Genomic DNA, 23,353 nt, shown 5'->3' with positions numbered 1-23,353 from the left:
GTCACCCCTTGCCTGTTTTAGAGATGAAATGAGCTATCCTCTTGAGTGCCTTTCAATCTGTGCTGACTAAAATGACTGAATTTAAAATGAAATAAATGTCCTTCGACCATTACCTCAGCTGAAAGAGAGGTGAACTTTAAGCAATGAAGGAGCTTTTTTGAGAAAAATCTTAGTGTCTCAAAGAGCTGATTGGATTGGGTAGAAGTCTTTTCATTCTCTCTTATTAATTTAGGTGTCTATATTTTTCCCTTATGTTGTCCTGTTGGTACCTAAGTGATTTTTGTTCAGATTTTGTCCAGATTCTCCAGGCAATATAACAAAGACAAGACAATTTCTTTGTCCCTAGAGCACTAAATTAAGCTAAAACAGCCTGACAAAATAATATTCTTTTCTAGCAGAGCATCACCCTTAAGCACCTTCATTATTTTATCTCTCTATACAATGGTCCCCTATTTTCTGAGCTGAATTCTGCCATGTGGGGCTCAGAGTACACCATTTAAGTGAACTTAAGGATGTACTTTGACAATTACGATGTCACTCTCTGTATGACCCAACTGTTCCATGACAGAGAATTAGTCTCGTAACAATTCCTATTAAAAAAGATAAAATGGATTGAATAGAGCAGGTGCTAACTTATTTGTGCAGATCTTTGTTCTGCCATACCTCATTTTATTTTGCCCACTCAACATTATCAAGGACTGCCTGAAAAGAAATGCAATTCTAAAGAAAGAACTCAGCTTGACTGATTTGTGGACATGTCTATGTAGTTTTTAGTTTTCCTACTGGAAAAATATCTAAGTTTCTTTTCATAATTTTTATTCCTTGAACAAAATCTAAGAAATGGAAAACTCTTATCTCCTGCTTTAACTTAAAATAATAGAGAATAATAAGGATTAATCTTTCTTTTTCAGCAGGTGAGATGTTGATATATGACTTTTGTAGAATAAAGCTTATCTCATCAGTATAAATTTGCAATTTTTGAAATAACTGATTCATATGAACTCTTTGTATCAGATTAATGCCTAACTTTGATTGCCATAGTCTCCATAATGAGAATTAACAAAATAACTCTCATATAGTTCATCTTAGACAAACTGAATTTTTCTCTGAGAATATCCCACAGGTAATAAATATCTTAGTCAGTTCCTCTTGAATACCTGTGATCTAAATTGGCTTAAGCTTTAAGAACTCCTTAGTGACTATAAAATAATGCTATTTGTTTATTGTACTGTTACCGAAACCATTAAATTGTCTCCAAGATTAAACAAATTCAGTAACTGGGACAGTCAGTCCCTACCATACCAGCAACATAGTTGCTGTGCTGGAGTGGAAGCAAATGTATTACACATCCGCAATCAATTTTCCTGGTGTTGACTCAAAGGATATCTTTACCATCTGTAGATTTGATATGTGGGAATACAGCTTTTGCAGTTCGAAGGTTATGAGTAAAACTAGTTAACCAGAACTCAGATGGAAATTACGATTTCTGGATGACAGGTATTGTCTCCAACTCTATGTAGCATGTCTGTCTGGCAGGAGTTCTCTTGATTTGTCTGACAATACACAGAAGGAAGCCGTCACAGCTGAGCCTTCACAAGTCAGAACCGTCTGTGATCCATTCTGCCATTAAAACAGTATCATCTTCCCTCTCTGCTGGCTCCTGCAGGACACTCAGAAATTTTTAGCTGTTGCTTTATGCATTTATGTTGCTTTATGCTTCTTGTCCACAAAAAACTGACACGTCTGGCTAATGAATCTGAAGTTAGGATTGCAAAGTTTTCCTACTCTGAATTATAAGGATACTATTTATTCACCTTTTCCATTTGTTTCTCAGTAGTTATTCTCCTCTCACTTCCAATCAAACTTTCTACTCAACTGGGGCTAGTTAGGGCTGTTAAACTCAGTCCTGAATAAGTACTGAGTTTTGACACAAAGTCCAGACTCTCCATGTGTTCTTCTTTTACTCTGAAGAGAAAGTCTATTGGAAAACGTGTTCCTCAAAACCCACGTTTGACCAGTCCTTTTAGCCAGGAGGCAGACAACATGGAAGCACAAATTCTCTCCACTTTCTCCTTCCTTGTTTGTAGCAAGAAGTATGAATGGGCCTTAGGAATTATGTTTTGAGATTTGAATGCCTTGTAGAAGGAAAAGCTTGCAGGGAATTTACCTTTAAAAGATATGGAATAAAGCAAGCAATAGATTTGTTTTTGTTTTGTTTTGTTTTGTTTTAAGATACAAGGTAAATCAATAAAGTGACAGGAATAATACTGAATTTATTCCACAAATCAAGTTTCATAGCACCTCGTATTAAAATCCAATGGGGGATAAATAAAAGTATGCCTTAAGGATTCATTTCCCTCTGTCTGGGCAAAAGGATGGGCAATGCTCCAAACCTTTTCAGCCCTGAAAGAATAGATCAGGATTTTGCTTATAACAAATGGGCAATGAGTCATAAAAATGACTAAATTATCATTTTCCTGCTCTGAATAAAAAAAAGCAGAAACTGCAGCATTTGTGAAACCATCAATAGGTTAAAACTCTTAAAGATGAGTTAGATAAAAATAGGTAGTACCCACAGGGCTAAATAATTTGATACAAGGCACCTAAAGAATACTTGAATTTTAACTACAGAGAATTCTATATGTTCCCAATTTTAGTGCTTGATTTTTTTCTTTCTATCCACACTTTTTATTTTGGAAGATTTGTTTTGTTGACTTGTTTTTAAAAAAGATCTTGCAGCATATTTCCTAGCATTTATGCAAGATACTGGGACAGAAGTAAATTAAAAATGATTAGAATGTGCTGTTTCCAAAAGAATAGAAGATGGAAAGCAAGCTACTTTTAATTAGCATATAATTAATTAGCAATTGGAAGCTAGGGCAGCACATCCTGGAACAGCTAGTTACAAAATGAATAGTTCATGTCTAAAGACAAGACTGTGTTGTGCTTATGGGGCTGACTGACAAACCAGCTGGGAATTACTGTACTATAAAAACTGGAAGGAGTGAGTGAGTGACACAAGAGTCAGAAAGAAAATGCTTCTGAAGCAACCATTCTTGGGAATTACATAGTACCACCATTTCACATTAGCACAACCTTGCATTTTCCAAGTTAGAAACAGCAAGACAGAGCTAATATGAAACTCACTTTATTTAGAAACCAAATCTTTCACCAAATCCTTCTATAAGAACTACTAAACTCCTGAACAGAATTATTTCTCAGGTTGTAATATTGTAATTTTAAAAAATGGAACATTTAGTATAAACTTCAAAAGCTTTTTCTTCTTCTTCATATACTCTCTTGCTATTAAACTTATTCATGTAAGAATATGTACATTTTCATTCGTTCAGTCATTCCCATGAAACAGCAAAAGCTCTTCATGCAAGGGTCCAGAAGGTTAATGATCTAAACATATATTTATTTCCTTAAAAAGAAATATTCTGATGTCTCAATAGTGAACATCCATAAAGCCAGTAAAACAGTAGAAGTTGCTCAGTAGCGTTGTAATTTGTCTTTTATTTAGATGCCTAACAACAGCCACCCTCATTCATTATTCTTAAAGCATAGGCCAAACTCATAAAATTGTTGAATTGTCTATGTGGGAGCTGGATTTTTATGTTCTCTGAATTTGTATGGAGCCCACAGATAAGCAAAATACCACACAGAATAAGCAAATACCACACAGAATTCTCACAAGTCCTAGAACTTGATTGCGGAAAAGATCTATTTCTAAATGATTTTCTAATATTGGATTGTATTCTGGAATATTTTATTTCCCTAGCTGACCCAGATCTATTTTTGAGAAGAGACAATTCGCCATGAAAACACCAAAGAAAAACAAAACTGATTGGCTTTCAAGATTTAGTTTTAAATCTTAAGGTTTCTTATAGGAACTTACAGGTTTCATGGTTTCGATGCAGGTAATAAGTCTCACTGGTACTACAGTACACCACTACCATGCTTTGGCAGAAGCCTGTATGACCCAGAGTGTAGAAGATAAATGACCAAGAAGTGAGATGGGAACTCCTTGAGAACATCCATCTTTGGGAGCACAGATGCATCAGAGAGCCTCTGAGACAGAAGGAACTTCAGCAGAAGTCAACAGCCCAGGATGTCTTTTAAGAAGAGAAATGGGAAGAGAGAAGGCACCCTTCAGAAAGAGTAAAATGGGAAACTGAAGTTGCACATATGCAGTGCAAGTCTGGCAGAATGATACACTTTGTACATTGTTTATTCTACAGAGATTCCATTGCATATTTGCAAAATAAACTCTAATAGCTGAAAAAGCACTGTAAGTTCAGATTCTCAGCATCACAGATGGCATTGTTCTACTATTTCTATAATTATACTACAACAATAATCTTACAACATATAAAAGCATATTATTTGCATTACCATACATATAAAAAGCAGGACCAGTCAAAAAAGGCACAATATCTTTCAATAAAAGGTATGTAATGTGTTTCAAGAGATTTTTTCTTCTTAAAAATGTTGACCATTCAATAGGGTGAGCAAAAAGCAAAAGACTGTTTGCAAATCTTCTGAGGCACATTAGAGACATCATGAACTCCAGCTGAGGCTGAAGCAGAGAGATGTAATTTTTGAGGTGTTTCAGTATCCAAAAGAATTGAGCACTGTACTGGTGAATCACAGTCGGTGCTGCACAGCTTCCCTCAGCTGCCCCAGCCAAAAAGTACTAAGGGGAATATTCCTTCACCTCTATTATGGCCCAGGCACATCCAGGCATTGCTGGAGTGTGCTAGCTGGCCCAGGCCAAAACTGTGCCAGGAAGTGTGCTGACAAACCATATGGGCAATCACATACACAACAGTGCCGGAGCCCATGCCTCTGCCCAGATCAATGTACTGGCATAGACCCAGCCAGCCAAACTTGTCTCCTTAGCTAAAGGCAGCTTTTGCAGCTAAGTCCCTCTTCAAGTTTGAGTTTTGTCAGTGGCACGTGATGTTAGGCACAAGAGACAATAATTGCCACATACTTGATGCTGCCATTGGTTTTCTCTGGCGGTCTTAGAAAATCCTTCATCTTTAAATAATGAAAAAGATGAGAAAATACAGGATCCTGCAATTCTGATTTTGTACTTAGGAAGGGTATTCATAATCCTTGTCAGACTGTTTTCTTCTCACATGGGGAAAACCCAGTTTAAGGTCTCCAAGCAGCTACATTTTTCCCTCAAATACTAATCCATTTTCAATGTTTCAAGAGCCAGTGAGTAACTAGGCTAACAAAGAGAAATAAAGAATTTGTCATCATTAGTCTGCAAGGAGATTATAGCCAGCTAACTGTAAAACAGAAAGAGGTAGCACTATGTTGTTATACAAAACCATATGTACATACTGTGTATATATAACTTGTTTTCTACCCAATATTCATGTATGCTATTGCACACTTACTACCTTACTGGAAGTATTAAGCAAAGTCAAGCTAATGTTTTCTCCTAAATGTATATGTAGTATGACACCTGAGGTTTTCTTTTCTTCTTGACAAACTCCTCCCTCATTGTCCATACAGCTTTTTTTGGAAAAAGTAGAGTAGAGTTCACTCAGAAAACTGCCTCTCCTCCACAACCTGTGGTCATAAGGATTTTGGAAGAGGAAATGCAGAGCAAAGTGAAAGGTTTGTTGTTGTTACTAAATTATTCAAGACAGTAAAAATGAAAGCTGATTGAGAAGAACTGCAAAAGGTTCACATTTTATCAGGTAACTGAGCAATACAATGAGGATACACACGGAGAAAACCAGTTCTAACCATACGTAATTAATGGTCTCTGGATTAGCTGTTACCCCTCAGAGAAAAAATTTTAGACTAACTGTAACAGTTGGAAATATCAGGTCAATACAAAATAATAATAATAATAATAATAAAAAAAGAAAGTTGGAAAAATCAGCAAGAGAAGAAAGTGAAGAACAGAAAACATGACTATGCACTGTGAATTGATAAGGTACCTTCATCTTGAATGGTTTGTGTAATCCCCTCTCCCTATACCATCTCAGAAAAGGATATTACATAACTGGAAAATTCAAGAGGAGAGTTACAAGGCTGGACAACTCTGTGGAGAGAGATTTCATAAAGTAGGATTCTTCAGCCTTGAAAAACATAACTGAAGGACTATGACAGATGCATATGATATCATAAATAGTATGGAGAACATAAACAGAGAATGACATTGTTTCTCGTAACACAAAACTAAGAGGCATCAAAAGAAATTAACTGGTGGCAGGATCAAAGCAAAGAAAGAAAAATCTTTTCTTCTGAACAGCACGCAGTTAAACTGTAGAATTAATTGCTATAGAAGACAGCAGAAGCCAGAAGTTTACACGGGTTCAAAAAGCAGTTAAATAAATCCATCAAAATATAAAATCTGGGTCTGGAAACTTCCAGGCCACAGACCACTAGAAGAGTATGCTCCTATCAGTGCTTGTGTGTTTAGGTCTTACATTTTCCCCAGACACCGGTAGTTCACTCTTGGAGGCACAGTGCTGAAGAGAGAATCACAGTGATTTGCTACAACCACTCCAACCGTGCATATATTCTTCTCTCTTGACAAAATCTTCTCATGCACTGAATGAGGTGTTTCAGCCTTTTTAGACGACAACCTCATTTCCTGTAACCTCAAGCTAACAAACTTCGTGATGAGCACTGCGCAGTACTGTCAAAGGTAAGGGCTGTGAGGGAGTGAGGAAAGCTCAGCTATTTTCCAGATGGGGAGAATGTGTCACCTATCAGCACTGGGACAACTGAAGCTAGGATAACCTTAGGAAACAATGAACGTCAGGGGATTAGACTCAAGCAAATCCCCACTGAGATCTGCAAGTATTCAAAAGCTAGTTTCATGGGGAAGAAGACATGCTATTGATTGAAAGGGCTAATTTTGGTGTATTTCATTCCCTGCTCCAAAAAGGGGGCCCTAAAAGGATACTTGTGCTGACTGAAGAAAAATTTTCAGGAGCATTTTCAAACAAATTACAGAACAGTAGAAATGTTTTGGTTGAAATAGTTTTCCAAGAAAATTCAGGCTGATATTGTGCAGAATTTCAGACTAAACATTTCCAAGTGTGACAAAGTCATAAGCAGTGAAAACAGGTTTTCAAAACAGGATATTGTAAACAACCTGAAATATTATTAGTACTCTCAGTCGTACCTTTCAGGTTAGGATCTACAAAGCTATGTGATACCATTTTTTTTCTGCAATTACCAGTATAGAGGTAGCCACTAAGATCCTTCTATTATCAGTGGGAAAAGACGGGTTCATTTCATGAACTAATTTAAGTGGCTTGTATTTCCACCTACAGGAACCTTTTTCTCCCTAAAAACATCAGAAAAAGGGAAAGTATGTTTTGTAGGTCTCTGGCTTGGGCTGGTGGAGCTGCCTCTGAGCTTGACCAAACTTGTCACTCCAAGGGCTCAGGACTTCCTGCTGCATCAGAAGGACCCTGGGATTTCCAGGTTGGGGCTGCAAGGGACAACTGCTGCAGCGCTGTGGCATGACAGTGAGACTGCTGGGTCCCAGCCTGGAGCAGTCCCAAAGGCAGTGCCAGCAGGGAAACAGAGGCTGCTGCTCTCAGCCACAGCTCCCAGGTTGAATTGACAGGGGTCCCCCTTCCCCTTCCCAGGACTCGCAGCCAAGAAGGGCTTTAACTCATTCTGCCTTACAGCAAAGGATCTTTGGGATCTGTTTCAAGCAGTGCTGAGTATTACCCAGCACCTAATGTTACTGAACTTGGCATAAATGTCAGTTTTGTTCTGCAGCTGCAGTGTCTGGGTAGCATCCAGATCATGAAAATAAAAATATATATTTTTTAATGTCTTAATTCTGATTCTGACAGAAATAACATTTAAATATCCCCATGAATGACAAAACTAGATTTTGAGCCACCTTCAATGGGAGGTTGGTGTGGCTATGTCAGAAGAGGTTCTGCTGTGGAGAAGGATACAGCTACTTGCACACCTGACCCCTTGGTAAGAACTCCAGCATTTTAGCCTCATCTTCCGCTGAAACTGAATTTGATAAAAATGCCAGACTATGAATTAGAAGGGTTGAGGCTTTGCAAATAGCAAACGCTATTATGGAGGTGCTAACCTCCAGCAGAATAGCCAGGCTGACAGCTGAGCATGATAATGTCTTAAACTACTGCAACAAGATTTGCTCATCTGTCAAAGACCTTAGTGAAACTAAATAGCTGGCTGGTTGGGAATAAGTCACCCTTCACAGCACTATAGCATTTAGTTTCACCAGCTGAGACCCAAGCTGCAAACTATTTCCACTGTGTAATACCATTCCCTGAAGCTATCAATCCTGAATGTCATATAAACAGCTACAGTGTTAAAGTAAAAATATTTACGGCAGCCCGGCTAAGGCTTGGTACAGCAATGGAGAAGGGGCTGGCATACAGTGAAGCCATGGGAGGCGTTTGTTTCCCTTCGTTGCTCAGTCCTTGGAAGCAGGAGACAGCTGCAGAGAGCAGGGGACTCTTCTATTTGTTTTTAATGCTGGCAGTTAGGATGTTTTATGAAAAAGTAAGGGGATCAAATGGGAGTACAGGAGGAACTGTTTTTCTCAAACCCAGAATCTTGCTTAGTGAATTTAGGCTTTAGGGATAACTCAGACGACCCAAAGAGAATAGGTGCAGCTGTGGCTCTCCCACCTGCTCCCTTCCCGCTCCTAGCTATATTGTGCTTGGTTAAAAGTAGCAGTTGTGACCATTCAGATGTGTAATATCACTGCAGAATTTAACACTGAAGTACCTCCTATGTCCTTTCCTATATCCTGCTTCTCCCTGGGCTTCCTAAACCATGCTTAGAGCTCTATGTCCATAAATGTCTGGAAAACTCTGGTAGAGTGTTGTAAAAGAGTGCCATAAAAAATATGGCCATAAATCAAAAACTGACAGTCTGTATTTCCAAAACACAATTATTTCATTTGATATTTTAGTTCCTAGTAATGTTGATATAAAAAATTCATTGTGAATCAAAAGCTAATAGCTTTTCATTGCCAAAACAATTATTTCATTTGATATTTTAGTTCCTGGTAATGTTGATAGAAAAAATTCAGTATGAGTTATTCTACATTCACATCCATATAACAGAGAGCAGAATTTATCCCGTAACAGTAGCTTTAGCAATATGGTCTTATTTTTCCTCCATTTTAAATCTATGGAAGAAAAGTGGGTTAAAGAAAAAGGTCTTTTTATCAGTAGCACAATAAAATCCTATGAAAGATTTTAATTGGAAGAATACATCGGCTGACATTTCATGTACAGTCGACTACAATATCATGTGGTTTTGTCATGTGCCCATGCTCTAGGAACAAAACAAGTGACCAGATCTGATAGAGTGAGGTACTTAAGCATTACAATAACATTTTTATAGATATTACAGATGACCATGACTTGGGTTCCTGAAATTATCAGCTATCTTTTTTATGCCTTAGAGCACCTTGTATCTTGCTGTTAACACTGTCAAAGTTGAATGCCCAAAGTTAGACTCTTGAATTCATGCATTTATATATGCTAATACTACTTTTGATATAGTGAGAGGTTTTAGTTCAGATAATCAGGATATTTATAAATAGGCTCTGGAATTCCTTAAATGTAGAATTTTGTTCCAAACTTAAGCAGTCAAGATCTTAATGCAAAAACTATAAATAGCTTTCCATAAATAGCTGCATAATTTTGTATATGTATAATAGAAGTAGGAAGCCTGTGAAAGAAGAGACTAGCCCACTGAATATTCAATCAAGCAATAATGAAACATATGGAGGGTACTGCTGGAAAGCTACGGTTTTTTTGCTTTTTTTTTTTTTTTGGAAAGAAAAAATTATGAAAGACAAGAATAAATGCCAAAAGAATTTTTACAGACATCTCAAGCAGCAATGAATTATCAGGCCCAGAGTCAATATAGCTAGAATTCTGAAACAGATAAACTACAATGTGGCTTATTTGTTGTCCAAAATTTGAAATATCTAATCAAATATAGTTACTGCTCAAAATACTAATACTATATTTTTTAATTCCTCTGATTCATTCAAATGTAAAAGACAAGGCATTTTTATATCAGCACCTGGCTGAAACGAGAATCAAAACCATTGTGGCCAAATGCCTGTGTGAGATGAGGCTGTAACTAGCATTGCTTTGGGAAGAAACACTGCGCCTCTCAGACTGCGCCTCTCTCATCTCCTCTGACACTCGCGCATGTTCCCGCATATAAAAGAGACTCAGTTACCACAATTTCTTTGGCCTTCCAGACAAGGTATCCCACGCAGCTAAGGAAACTAGTCATGGCGCAACATGTAGTCAGAGAGACACTTAAACAAGTCCCATGCCCATGAATGGGCAATATAGTTGCAAATGAATTTTCCTACCAGCAAAAGTAAGTAGTGTGAATTGGGTGAAGGGTGTGGGGGAGAAGAATTAAACATTCACACACTTTACAGCATTTTACATTTTCTTCTATTCTCTTATATGTCATTGCAGTCAATTAAACAAGGACTTCTGCTCAGCGTGCAATTCCAGATATAAAGCAAATACTATGTTAGGTATGCATAAGGAACAGAACTATCAACAGTGTGAGGAATATAATAACTATTTTATATACAATAAAAATGCAGCCTTTCTATTATTTTTATCTGGAATGATGCATAGCCTATGCATAATAAAGAACCAGATGAGGTTCAGAGGAGACTGATAAGAACAACGGGGTGAGAAAAAGCCTTGAAAAGGCTAAGGTGGCTAACAATATTTTTGAAGCAAGTAAGCCTCTGTTTCCTACTGCAAAGGAACAGGACATTCAAAATCAAAAAAAGAAAATAGTTTATCACTCAGCATGGGTGCAGACAAATTGAGGAACTCATCACACACAAAGTCATTTTGTCCTAGAAATGATAAAGACTCAAAAAGCGATCGAAGATTTTACATGGATACAAGGAGTTACCGTAATCTTCTGTGAGAAGCAAGTCAAACTATTGCATCAGGACCTAATCCGTTCTAATCATCTCCAACTCAGAAGAGGCCAGAATTAGATTTAACCTGTATGGGGTAAGCAATTCCACATCTATCTGGAACAAGACTAAAATATCTTTCTTGTCTAATAGGGTCCCAGGTCGGAATGAATAAAATATTTTCCCTGTCATATCAGACAGAATGGGGCCTACTCACTTTTTTTTTTTTTCCTCCCCCAGGGCTGTTTGAAAGTTGTTTGAAACTTTCACACCTGACAAGGTTTACCAAGAGGCAAAAAATGTACTGATAGATTCTTCTGTCTCTGAAAAGATTTTTTTCTGGGGAAAATATAAGATCTGTGCATTATAGCAACAAATATAAGGTGCTTTTCAAAATATAGCTATTTATTCTAAAACAGACTTAAGAATCATTTGTTTTCAAGTACTCCTCCAAATGAAAAAAAAATTATGTTCAAATTCAAAAAGAAAAGAGATATCTCTTTGAGTCTAAGCAGAAAGCTGCTAGACAGTCTGCTGGGACTCATGCCCTGAACATACACATGAGCATAAAAAAGGATGTGTTGGCTGCCTACATTCATGTCTATGTTTTCAGATGGCACTCAGCCTGTTCACATATTGATTTGACGTTTTTGTGTAGGGATGGGTGCCAAGGTGCATTAGGTTTAGATGGGCAGCTTGCATAAATAACATTGTTGATGCCATATCATTCACAGAAAGTGCTTTGCATGTGCCAAAAAATCATAACACAACTTGGCATTATATTTTGTAGAAAGAATAGTCTGCTTTAGACAGGAAATGGAAGACAAGATTTATCATGCTGCACAGCAGTAATTACATGGAAAACTACATCATTATCGGATTCAGTCTTGTATCCAAACACACTTAGAGATGTGCAAGTTTCCATCAAATGGCAAAGGTTTACCTTGGATAGTTGATTCACCCTCTCCCAAAGCCAGTATTATCTTCAGGTCCTCAGAGAATTTAGCATCTCGGTGGAATTAAGGTGTTTGAATCTGTCACAGTGTTGCAGTGTTAAGGCCAGCTACCATGCAACTCCAGGGAAGTATTTATTTCCTACATGTTTGGATGCACCGCAAGAGAGGAATGAAGATGAAATGAAGCCTGAGGCAATGGGCTTACTCCCCCTCCTCAGTCAGCCGGCTCCATGCGCTATCCCGTCATTGCCCTCCTGTGAAAACTCCCCTTGCATTTAAGGTACTGTTTTGCTGAAATACAATCAGGTAATTCCGCCTTACTCTAGTACAGCTGATCCCGGTCCTGTTAGGAAGGTTATTAAAAGAACACCACCAAAAGAAGGCAATTTCTCCAGGACAGACTGTTGAAAAGGAGGTTTAGGAGCAAGAAGAACGGAACTGGAGAATTTCACCAGCAGGTTGAAGAAGGAAGGCTGCTCAGTGGAGGAGCAAGAGAAGGAGGAGGACTTTAGTTCTTCTGGCTAAACTGAATTTTTACTATTACCAGGAAATAGTTCATCACCTGTTTTTTCACAGGTTAGAATTCATATTTTATTTTACTGAGGGATTCATAGGTGAGAAAATTACACTTTTTCTAACAAATTATGAAAAACAATCTGTGAATTGCAGGGAGTTGATACATCCTTGTGTATCTGCACTAGACAGTTACAATACTCAAGTTTGTGTTTCTATCCATTATTTTTTCTTTGGTATTTAATAGCCGTTCTGATATTTTGGTTCCATTCTCTCCTTTGTCTCACCTTCTTTGGGATCAGATGAGCTGAAGTTGAAATTTCCTCTCTGAGGGTGAGGCAGGAGAGAAATAAGTGTTATTGGTAACATCCAGCTTCTCTTCTGTCACTTGGAATATTAGCAGTTGTTTTGTCTCTCACTATTGTTGTACTAACTTTTCCACCCTCATCTTTTTCTCTGCAGCACAAAATCTCCCATTTTGTCTCTTTACTTCCCATCCTATAGAGAACTTTTAGAGTAGCTACAGAAACTCTCCCTCAGTTGGACAAGCATTTGTTCACACCGGGGTTTAAAACACATCTGGTTCTCACAGCTTGTCATTGTAATCAAGTATTGTGCAACTGCTGTTGACAAACAAGACTAGATATTATGCCTTGAACTCACTGAAAGATTCACTATTAACTTAGTGGGAGTGTGATTAGCCCAGTAGCTCGAATCGATACTCCCAATATCACGGACAGCCTCTCTACTGAGTTTAGTGGACTTGTGATCACTGTCTATTTGAACTCTCAATACTCGTGAGAGGCATTTTCCAGAACTGTCACAGACTGTTTTTGTACGCTATTGAATTTGAAGTTGCTAAAATCAGGGTTTTAAAATGAAATCAACTCTAAAGTCTTCAAAGCAGTGCTTCTGACTAATATTTTTGTTATTGAAACCTACTTTTCTTATAATAACTGCTTTGCTGCAACATGAAGAGCCTAGGTATTAAGTAAGTACAACTTTTGAACAATGATCGGGAAGAAGAAGGTTTTATTTTATTAGAGGTGGTTATGCTAACTTCTGGGTATAATTTTTTTCACTACAGTATAGCTAGCTTTTCATGTTTAATAAAATTTATTTTTAACAAATTAAATGATCTATGTTCAACATTGTTTGAGGAAGAAACAGCTAGTGATCTAAGAAAGAACATAAACATTTGGATTACTTGTGGTCTTATAAGCAGTTAGACATAAGCAGTAGGACAGAGCTGAAGTTTTTTGGGGCTGAGCCCAAAGTGAATTAAAATAGCTTATCTATACACAGATAATTGTTCTATTTATTTAACTACAGGTTAAGTTGTCCTATTTTTGATAATTAATTTTTATTATGGAGGTAGACTCATTTTTCAGAGAGCACCGCAATTAGTATGGTTGACAGCTGATTTGACTGTCTCCAAACCTTTGTACTGACATGTAATGTCTATCTTAGAGACATGCTTATTGTAGCATATGATTTATGTGGCCTTACTTTGCATTTAATTGCTATGACACATCACAATCAAAATCAAAAACCAAAACTTTAATCAGTCCTAACAATATTTGCACTTCAAAAAAAAAATCATTTTTCTAACACTTGTGCAGGAGGAACTACGCAGACTCTTGTAAGTGCAATCCAAATTAATATGACTGCTACATTTGCTAACTTACCATTTGAATTTTGCATGCTAGCTAAGACTCAAAATTCTCTGTGCTCTCAGCAATGAGCCTGCTGTTATTCTGAAGGTAGGAGGCACCTTAAAGCTAACTCTACTGCCAGTAGCTGTATATCATTAGCAGTGACAAACTCACTCGGTCCCACAGGGATTTGTTGTCAGACTGAGTCGGGCTCAGAAACCGGCATATCATTACTGTGCTATGTCTCCAGCTGATTTGCCTTCTGGATAGCTGGAACTGTACACAGTCATTCCAGCCTTTTTTTGTTTGCCTAAAATGGACCAAGTTAGGCCTGGGGTATGTGGGTGAATTCACAGGAAACACTGTGTCTAAGCAAAGGGAGCACTTCTTCCTCAGCTAAGCTGTGTGTGGCTCAGCAGCATGGCTCTCTGTAAAAAATAGTCACGGAAACCAGAGTAAGGGAAGTAGCTATATGAACTGCAAAGTAAGTTGGGATATACTTATTAAAAAATAAAAACTGTTTCTTTACAGTAAGTGAGAAGTCACTGATAATAGTAATAACCCTTAGCCATATTATGAAACACATCTTTAATTAACATATATGATTTGTTAAGGCTAGTTTGATGCATGGAAGAAACAGAGCTGGAAGATGAATGAATATCTGCATGACATAATTAGTGTTTCAAGTTTAAAATGAATATTTTGAGTCCAATTTTTACCAGCTGAAGATATGGAGAGACTTGAGAAATTTGAAACTGATGGATTTAGTTGCAACAACAGATGACTTAATCAAAAAAGCAGGTAGTTTGTAAGTACCTGCAATGGGTAAGGCCATATGTGCTTGTCAAAAGCAAAGCTGCTCAACTCAAATTAATCTCTTTCAGAGATATTACAACAAGATTTTTGGATAAAATACAAGTGAACTGAAGTATATTCGACTTCAGCAAGATATTTGATGAGATGCCACAAAACAATTATGAGAAGAAAGAAGAAGAATACAAATTGGCCTGTAGTCTTGAAGTTAGATACCTAGTAAAAGGAAATTACAAAAAAATATATATATGCAAAGAAAATATTTTTGAGTTGAGAATTTGCATTTCACATGGAGAAGGATGTAAATTAAGATAATAAAAGCATGTCTCAGTTTTACAGTCTGTAAAATGAACCTAATATCAGTGCTTTGAAGCTGTGTGACATATTGATTTCTAAAGATTAATGTACTTGACAGAAGTGTATATATTCATTTTTTTCAGAGAGGATAAAACCAAGTGCACAGATCGAAAGAGTTTTGGAGGGAGGCTATGTGGTTAGATATAATAGAGGTCTGTGCTAATAAGGATCTAAGATTTTTAATTCTAGCTTCCTTGAAGCTAATCAGAGATTTGCCATTGGCTGCAGCAAAACCAGGATTTCTTCTAAATGTCCTGTGACCTCTTGTCATTTAACATCTCAATATCTCACATAAATGGAAGAACTTCCAAAAAGGGTGGTATGAATATTAAGAAAGGATTAAAGCACAGATAACAATTAAAAGATAAATTGTACAACCCTCATTTGTGTTGAAGAGGCTCAATCACATATAGTAGACTTATTGGAGTGCATAGGAATTATTTCTGAGAACAAGGGCTGCCCTGTATAAAGATTGCATGATCTAATCCTAGAATAGCTTCTGATCAGGAAAAGGAGTCTATGAGCCTTCTGCTTCCAGATCTGTTCAGACTGCTGTAAAGACACAGGCAAAAGTAGGATCAGGAGTGGGTCAGCTTAAAATTAATTTCCTTCAGCACTGTGGAAAGGATTTTTATACTTTCTATGCCATTTTGAACCTTACAGCACATGGCTATTTTGTCTGTAAGGCTGTTAAAAGAAAGAGCTGCTATACTTCTTTTTTTTTAATTAATGGGAAAAGTTTGGTTTTATCTCTATATATACAGAAGAAAATGAACTATTTTAGCTCCAACTTTTTTAAATTGCCCTTGGGTAGGAGTCAGATGTGGAACATTTCCATGAAGAAGACAGCATTTTCAGAGATGGACTAGCCAGTTGCAGAGAGTTGCAGCAGAGACTGTCATTCAGCCTTAACAGTAACAGCTCAGTGTCAGAACCTTTAAACAACCAGGGATTCTAATTTGTCTTATTTTTCTATTTTCAGTTCAACATGCTTATGCATTTAAGTATGTACTGTGCATTGATCTTTACCCTACCTGGTGATTATGACTGGCTCTTTCACTTAAGTATTCTTTGAAAGCTATGTATAAATGTGGTGTAACCAGTTTTACATCATTTAAGAAAGACAAAAGAAAAAACAGGGCATTTTGTATGTGATGTAATATTATTCAAGTAGAAAAAAAATTGTCTGGAGCGCAATGTAAGAAAGAAAAATTGCCAGTCATACTGTGTGGGTTCCTAAGTCTGCATGTACCAACTGGAAAGGGAAGCTAAATCTTTGGATTTGAACCACATTAGGAAGTTTACCACTGTACCCAAGTTTGATCCAAACTAGGTTAGGGTCAACATCAGACAGCAGACCATTTTTCTTCTTTGCTGGACAAGAATAAAGATTATATTAAAGTTGCTGATAGTAGTCACACTTGCCTAAAATGAATTAGATCTTCAACTTTACAATTATATAGAATCTTAAGAGTAACATATTCTCTCCTAGGAAAAAGAAAGTTTAATGACTGATTTGTCATTTGTCATTTATCCTTTATCTTCAGATTTGCTTTTTTCCCAGAACTACAATTTATTGAAGTCATAAGAACCAGCAGGAGGCAGAAAATAGTATCAGATACTGAATATAGCCTGGATTCACCAACTGCTTGTGCTGCAGCCCTCAGGCACAGGAATGAGAATGGATTCTGGATGTAGCTGGCCAACAGGGAAATTTTCATGGTGTGAAATACAAGCAGACACTGAGCAACTGCCTCCTGCAGTGGTCTATCACTCTGCATCAGGTGCCAAAAGAAACAAGGAAGCTGGAAGAGTAAGGAGAATAGATGAGGGTACAGATTTGCTAGATTTTCATCCACTTGGGCATGATTTTTTGGCTTCTTTATACTGGGACATTGAGTTGGACTAGAGCTCCAGTCACTCTAACAAGGCTCTCTGTAACAAGGCTCTCTGGAATGAATTAGCCACCCTAACCTGGCTCTGCAACAGGCCATTAAATCTCATGAAAAAGCTCCTCACAATTAAGATTTTTATATAATGCACTCATTAAATTTGAAATAAAAATGACACTCACAAAAAATCAGTTGCCTTCACCCTTGATCAGAAAACACTGCCTACTTACCAGGAAAATGATATGCAGTGTCTACAGAAAGTATACTTTACTTTTTTAAAAAAAACTTCTGCTAAAAACCCTGACTTTGTTCTTTCTGTTCACTGTCTGTCTCAGAAAACACTGAATAGATGTCTAAGCTTCAACCTTTTCAACAGGAGTAAAGTGTGGATATAAATAACAGACATTGACTTGGTGAATTATAATCATGAGAGTGATGGTCTAGAAAAAAAGGAGCAGAATAATTTTGCATAAGAAAATTATTTTCCAACAGAAGATTTAAAATAATAGGAGAAGTTCTGCTGACAACACTTGATTGCTACTGAATGTAGTGTGTATTTGTCGAAAGAGAACAGACATGTGTGAATGAGTCCCTTTCAGTCTCAGCCTCCTGTTGGTGATCCCTTTTAATGGATTTTTTTTTTTCATTGAAAGGTGAGATGGTTTTGTATGTAATCAGTCAATGTAAAATTCCATTTTATTTTCCTGATCCTCATGCCAGATACCAAGCACTGGGGAAAAAACATGTGATTTTAAAAGCAAGTTGGAAGACAGAGGGTTGAGGAAGAGAAGGAAGAGGTAGAGAAGGTGAGAGGTAAGGAAGGACTAAAAGGATCTCTAACATTTAGCCCGGGTCTGTATATGCCCAATTACTTGACTAGGTAGGAGATAAGTGGAGAAGCTAGGTACAGGCTCCATACACTATGAAGGAAGAATGGTTTTGCTGAGAAATTTTCTCTGTGGATGTGCTATACTGCTTGGAAGGCAGCTTGGAAGCTAGAAAGGAAGAGAAGGAAACTCCAGGGAGACCGAAAGAAAGTGGCAGAGAATGACTGGAAACTAGGCAAACTGCATGTGTAATTATTCGCTAGGGCTCGTTAGAGATTGTAATCACTTTAAAAACTTCCATGTGAAAAATGTAGGATGATTAGGTATCTAAATCCTGTATCTGGAGCATATGAAGAAAAAACAGAAAATTCAGATTCTCTGCTACAAGTTTTCAGGTAATTACTGCAGCACATTAGGGGGTAGATTTTCAAAGATGTGCTTAGAAATTTAGCAATATGACCTCCATTTAAAGTCAGTAAGAGCTGCCCACTTAAGTCTCAGAGCATTGCTTTGAAAATGCTATTTGGGAGGTTGAAAGATACTGGTTTTTATCCCTTCTTTGGAAAGTCTTGTAGTTCTTTAGGAGACTTTTCCCCTTCTGTTTTGTATTTCATGATTTGTAACCAAAACCCTGTACTTGTTACAGAATTTTTTATTTCTTAAAATGTATTTGCAGTATCCTTTCAGATGGCCATTACTGAGATTTCAGGATTCTTGCTCTCTCCAGTCATGGTCAAACGCATTTTTCCTTCTGTTTTTTTCTACCTTTAGCTTACGGGTATTATGCCTTGCTCCAAGGCAAATCTCTAAACTTATTCCTTAAATGACTATCCATACCGTTAGAATAATGCTGTTCACACATTTGAATTGAATTGAGTTTGAATTGTTAAAGCTGCGTCAGCATTTTCATTAGGAACTACACAATAAATGAGCAGCTACAAAAGAAAACAAGATACCATCTTAATATAAAGTTTACAATGACATAAAAATGATATGAAATTGAAACAATCCATTCAAACACAGAATTAAATAAATTTTATTCTCCTCTACTTTCCCTCAAACTCCCCTTGCAACAAATAAGATCATGTATTTCTGCAGAATTTTCTAACCTATCTTATAAATAAGAATTATAGTGCTTCTTTGTATTGTCCCTGTACATTTGAAATTAATAGTAGAAAAGCACTGCAGCCATTTGCCTGGTTGTAGAGAAGATAATATAAAATCATAATACCCAAATAATTCCACTGAGAATACTACTAATGAGGATATTTCCATAATATAAGATGCTGAGGAATTAACAAGAACTAGGTTTAGTTTGGTCCTGTATAAACAGGATGAAAAATTATCAAACATTTGTCTAATTTTTTAAGGCTTCAATTTAAACTTAATGTAAGGATATTTCATCTTGCCATTTTAAGTCTCTAATTAGTTACCATCCTTTGTCTTGGCATCTAAATCACAGCCTGATGAGACTTATTTTTATACAAGGAGACATCATACAAGAAGAGGTCATGCTCATATCTAATTCTGGTTTTGTTTTACTTCTTTAGCCTCTCATAATGTGAAAGTTTACCAAACTCTAATCATCATTTTGTATTTTTTTTAAATATTTAAGAGAATAATTAAGGTCAAATATCATGTTAGCTAAATAAAAGGGAGACAACATGAATCCTGCCTTTCACTTCTGTCACAGGAATGTAGGGCGACTGATAAAAGTCACAGAAATAAAGACAGATCTCACTGCTCTTTCTATGAAGAAAAACACTGCATTTTTCAATGCAAATGACTAAGTATTACAAATTTGATAATATTAGATTTCAAGATTCAACTGCTTCTTGAAAATACTGAGATTAAAGATCTCATAATGACTATTTACAATCACAGTTTCAAAAGTAACTGAGGCCCTAACTAGTACCAGTTTATCTGAGATCTAGTGGAAGATAGGCATTTTAAAAGCCTATTTTGTAAAAGAAAAAGTTTACTCCTGTTGTCCTCTATTCCTTATGGTGCCTAGCCCTCACAATGACCCTGTATAAGAGAAAGACCCTCTGAGGACCAGTGATCCACAATAAAAACATATTCCCGCTGGGCTGTGAAGATCTCTGGGTCCATGCCAGTACCCACCAGCCTAGGTTGGTACACAGGACTGCCCCACACCTTGCAGAGATACCAGCTTGGGTCCATACTGCTGGCCCTGTTTCCACGCATCTTGCAAATATCCTCACTCTGAGCAAGATCCATTTTTAGTGAGATAGGTATCAATGATGTAGATAAGATTCTTGATGCATTTTTCAGCAATACCATGAAGTTAGACAGTTGGGGCTTTTTGAAAATAATGATTTGCATGTAGGACTCTTAAAAACTGAAGCCTAAGCAATTTGCCCAAGTCACACTGCCACAGAGGTATGTGCTCTCTCACAGAGCTATCTGGTGCCGTTACAGGCTACTTTCTACTTACTATGTCCAAAACATCTCAGCAGGCAGGCAGCGATGACGCAGAACCTTCAGGAGACCTCTGCTCTTCTGCATCAACAGCTGGAGACCACAACATAAAATGGCAATAGATGCCTATGTTCAGGCATCTGAATCACTGCCCCAAAGCCCATGGTAGACTGACCACAGATCTCCTGAGTACCAGATTAATTTCTTAGTCATTGAGGCATCCTTCCGTGTCATTTCTAGAAATTATCAGGAACAACAAAAGTGTATTGACTAGTATGTTCTTTAGTGTTTTCTATAATACCACTAAATAAATAAGTTTAAAAATACCTGTAGGAGTTCCAGTCAACATCCAAAGGGCCCAAGGACTGCTTCAGGTCCCATATCAATATATATTAACCATTTGAACTCACAAGGCCTGGTTTGTCAGTTTTAGTCCTGGTGAAAATTATTCATGAGGCTGAAAAACGATAGCAGAACATATTGCCTACTAAGGGAAAAGCAGACTTTCTAGCACATTTAAATGCATCCTGGTATTTTCATGCTCCAAAATTTCCACCAAAAGGAAACATACCATTTATTTGCCGAAAGCATATTAAGTCCCTCGATTTCTGTTGAACTTCAATAATTCCAACTACTCTTACGTGAAGAGAACTTTTTAAAACTTCCACTGAACTCTCATCCCATATTAAGGTAAATAAAACATTTTAACCTTCAGGCTACATTCTGCATGAAAATGAAGGTGGAAATAACACTTAAGAATAAAACAGCAGTGGGTAGCATGGATTTGTTTACAGCTAGAATCTGCGTCATCCTTGCTTACCACTAAACTGAATCTTTACCTTGGTGTGTGAATGATTAGCATAAGCACCACAACAGCAGTAGAGAAATAAAGAAAGGCAGAGGCATGTATACATCAAATCCATATCATTCAGGTGTAAAAGGGTTAGGCTTCAGCTGCTCATTATTCTACTGAAAAAAATTTTTCAGTTATCAAACTAGCTGTCACAACTGCATGTGACAAATATACATCCAAAGCAGGCAATTCAGACCTAGACTGAATACTGTTATATAAACTATTCAGTAAATACTTATGGATAATAGATATAGTTACATAAATCTGGACCTTTTTTATGTGACTTGCAAAAAAAAGAGAGCTAGATTTATCACACAGCTTGACAAACTCTGATGTGAGGATGTGGTTTCTGATTTAGCAAGGCACTTAAACTTGTACATAAACTCTGTCACATCCTCAGGTCTGATTAATTTCTAAGTTAAGCATGTGCTTAAATGATTATGCCATCAAAAGCAACACTACATTTCTCTTGAAATAACAAATGTAAATTAAATGTGCCAGCTTGCACAGGTTTTTAGTTACATTTTCTTGCTTCAGCTAATTACTCTAGCTGAGTTTAAACCTGGTAGCTTCAGTTCCTATGGAAATAACAAAGAGAGTGACTCAGTCCTCTACTAAAAGATACTTGACTTACCTTGAGGTAACCTAGCAAGCTTCAGCACAGACAGTTCAGACAAAAATAATAGCATGGCTGTGCTGCTCTGCACAACAGGAACAGCAGAAAAACAGGTCTAATACTTCAGCTGACGAAAACACGCATATGCAAGAAATCAGTGAGCCTACAGTGATTTATATCAGCTAAAGATCTTCCCAAAATTCTCTCCTGTACATCCTGAAACAAATACAGAAAAGTTTGTACAAATAAATATTTAGCAAAAGCAGAAAAATCACAGAAACCATTAATAGCATAAGGGCTATTAAAATTTTTTAGTAACATTGGCTTGCATGAGGGGAATTGCTTTCTTGAGAGAAAAATAAATGCAAATATAAATCACTGTTTGCACCCAGAATTAAAGACAGACACAAATGATTATTTTGCTATCCATTTCAATTGCCATAATGGAGTGAATAATTGTAATAACCGCACATATAAATATAGGCATAAAAACACTTGTGCATTTTTATACGTGGGCTAGATCTGTACATAATGAAAACAATGTGGAGAACATTCCTCAAACATTTATTTTGAATACAGCTCTTCTAAGCTACACAATAAAGCAGTCCCGGGTTTAAAATGGAAGTTTTGTATCTCTCCATACCTTCCAACTGAGGAATTGGTAATTCATTAATTTTTTAAAGCTTGGTATTCTGGCTTATATGAATTTCAGGTCTGCAGCTTGCAGATATTTGATTTTTTTTTCTTCCTTTCTTGGCCTTCCTCTAGAAACCTTTGGAAGCATTTCATGAGCAACCTGGTATTCTTAGGCATATTCTCATAACTGTTACACATAGCATGCACTTGCTGTGTGTAATAGTAAATTAATTTCTACGTGGTAGATCTTGAGAGAGTTCCTCCCTTACATCAATGGTAGGTTCTATCTATGGACTACGTAACATATCCCTTTCCTTTCCTATGGAGTTTCAAGAATCTATGCTGTCTCTTAATACCAAGTCAAAATTTATTTCACAATTACATATCACCATTCTCTGGATGAAGTCCCATCACAGGATGCAGTTTTCTCTAAGTGTGTTCTCTCAGTAAGGACAGACAAAGTGATAATAAAGTAGTCCTCTCTCAGATGATGTATCTGCTGTGCAATTTCAATTCCACAGGCTTGACTGAACTATTGAGATAGTGAAATCTTCAGGTAGCTATTGAGAAGCTATTGAGATAAGCTTATTTAATTTAATAAATACATTAAATAAATAGATATAAGCTAAATAAATGAAATAGATAAATAGATAAAATAAATAGATTTAAGCTTATTTAGATGAACTTATTGAAAAGCTATGTTCCTTTTTGGAACAACCACAGTCTTCTTACTACTTTGATGAGAATTGCACCCATGCCTAAATATATATAGATATAGTATGATTTATATATGTATATAAATACAATGTATGATTGAAGTATAACCATATGAAGTATGA

Source organism: Apteryx mantelli, chromosome 2 (genome assembly GCF_036417845.1).
Source record: "Apteryx mantelli isolate bAptMan1 chromosome 2, bAptMan1.hap1, whole genome shotgun sequence".
Lineage (NCBI taxonomy): Eukaryota > Metazoa > Chordata > Aves > Apterygiformes > Apterygidae > Apteryx > Apteryx mantelli.
The sequence above is the reverse complement of the archived record's forward strand: the minus strand, read 5'-3'. Positions refer to the sequence as shown.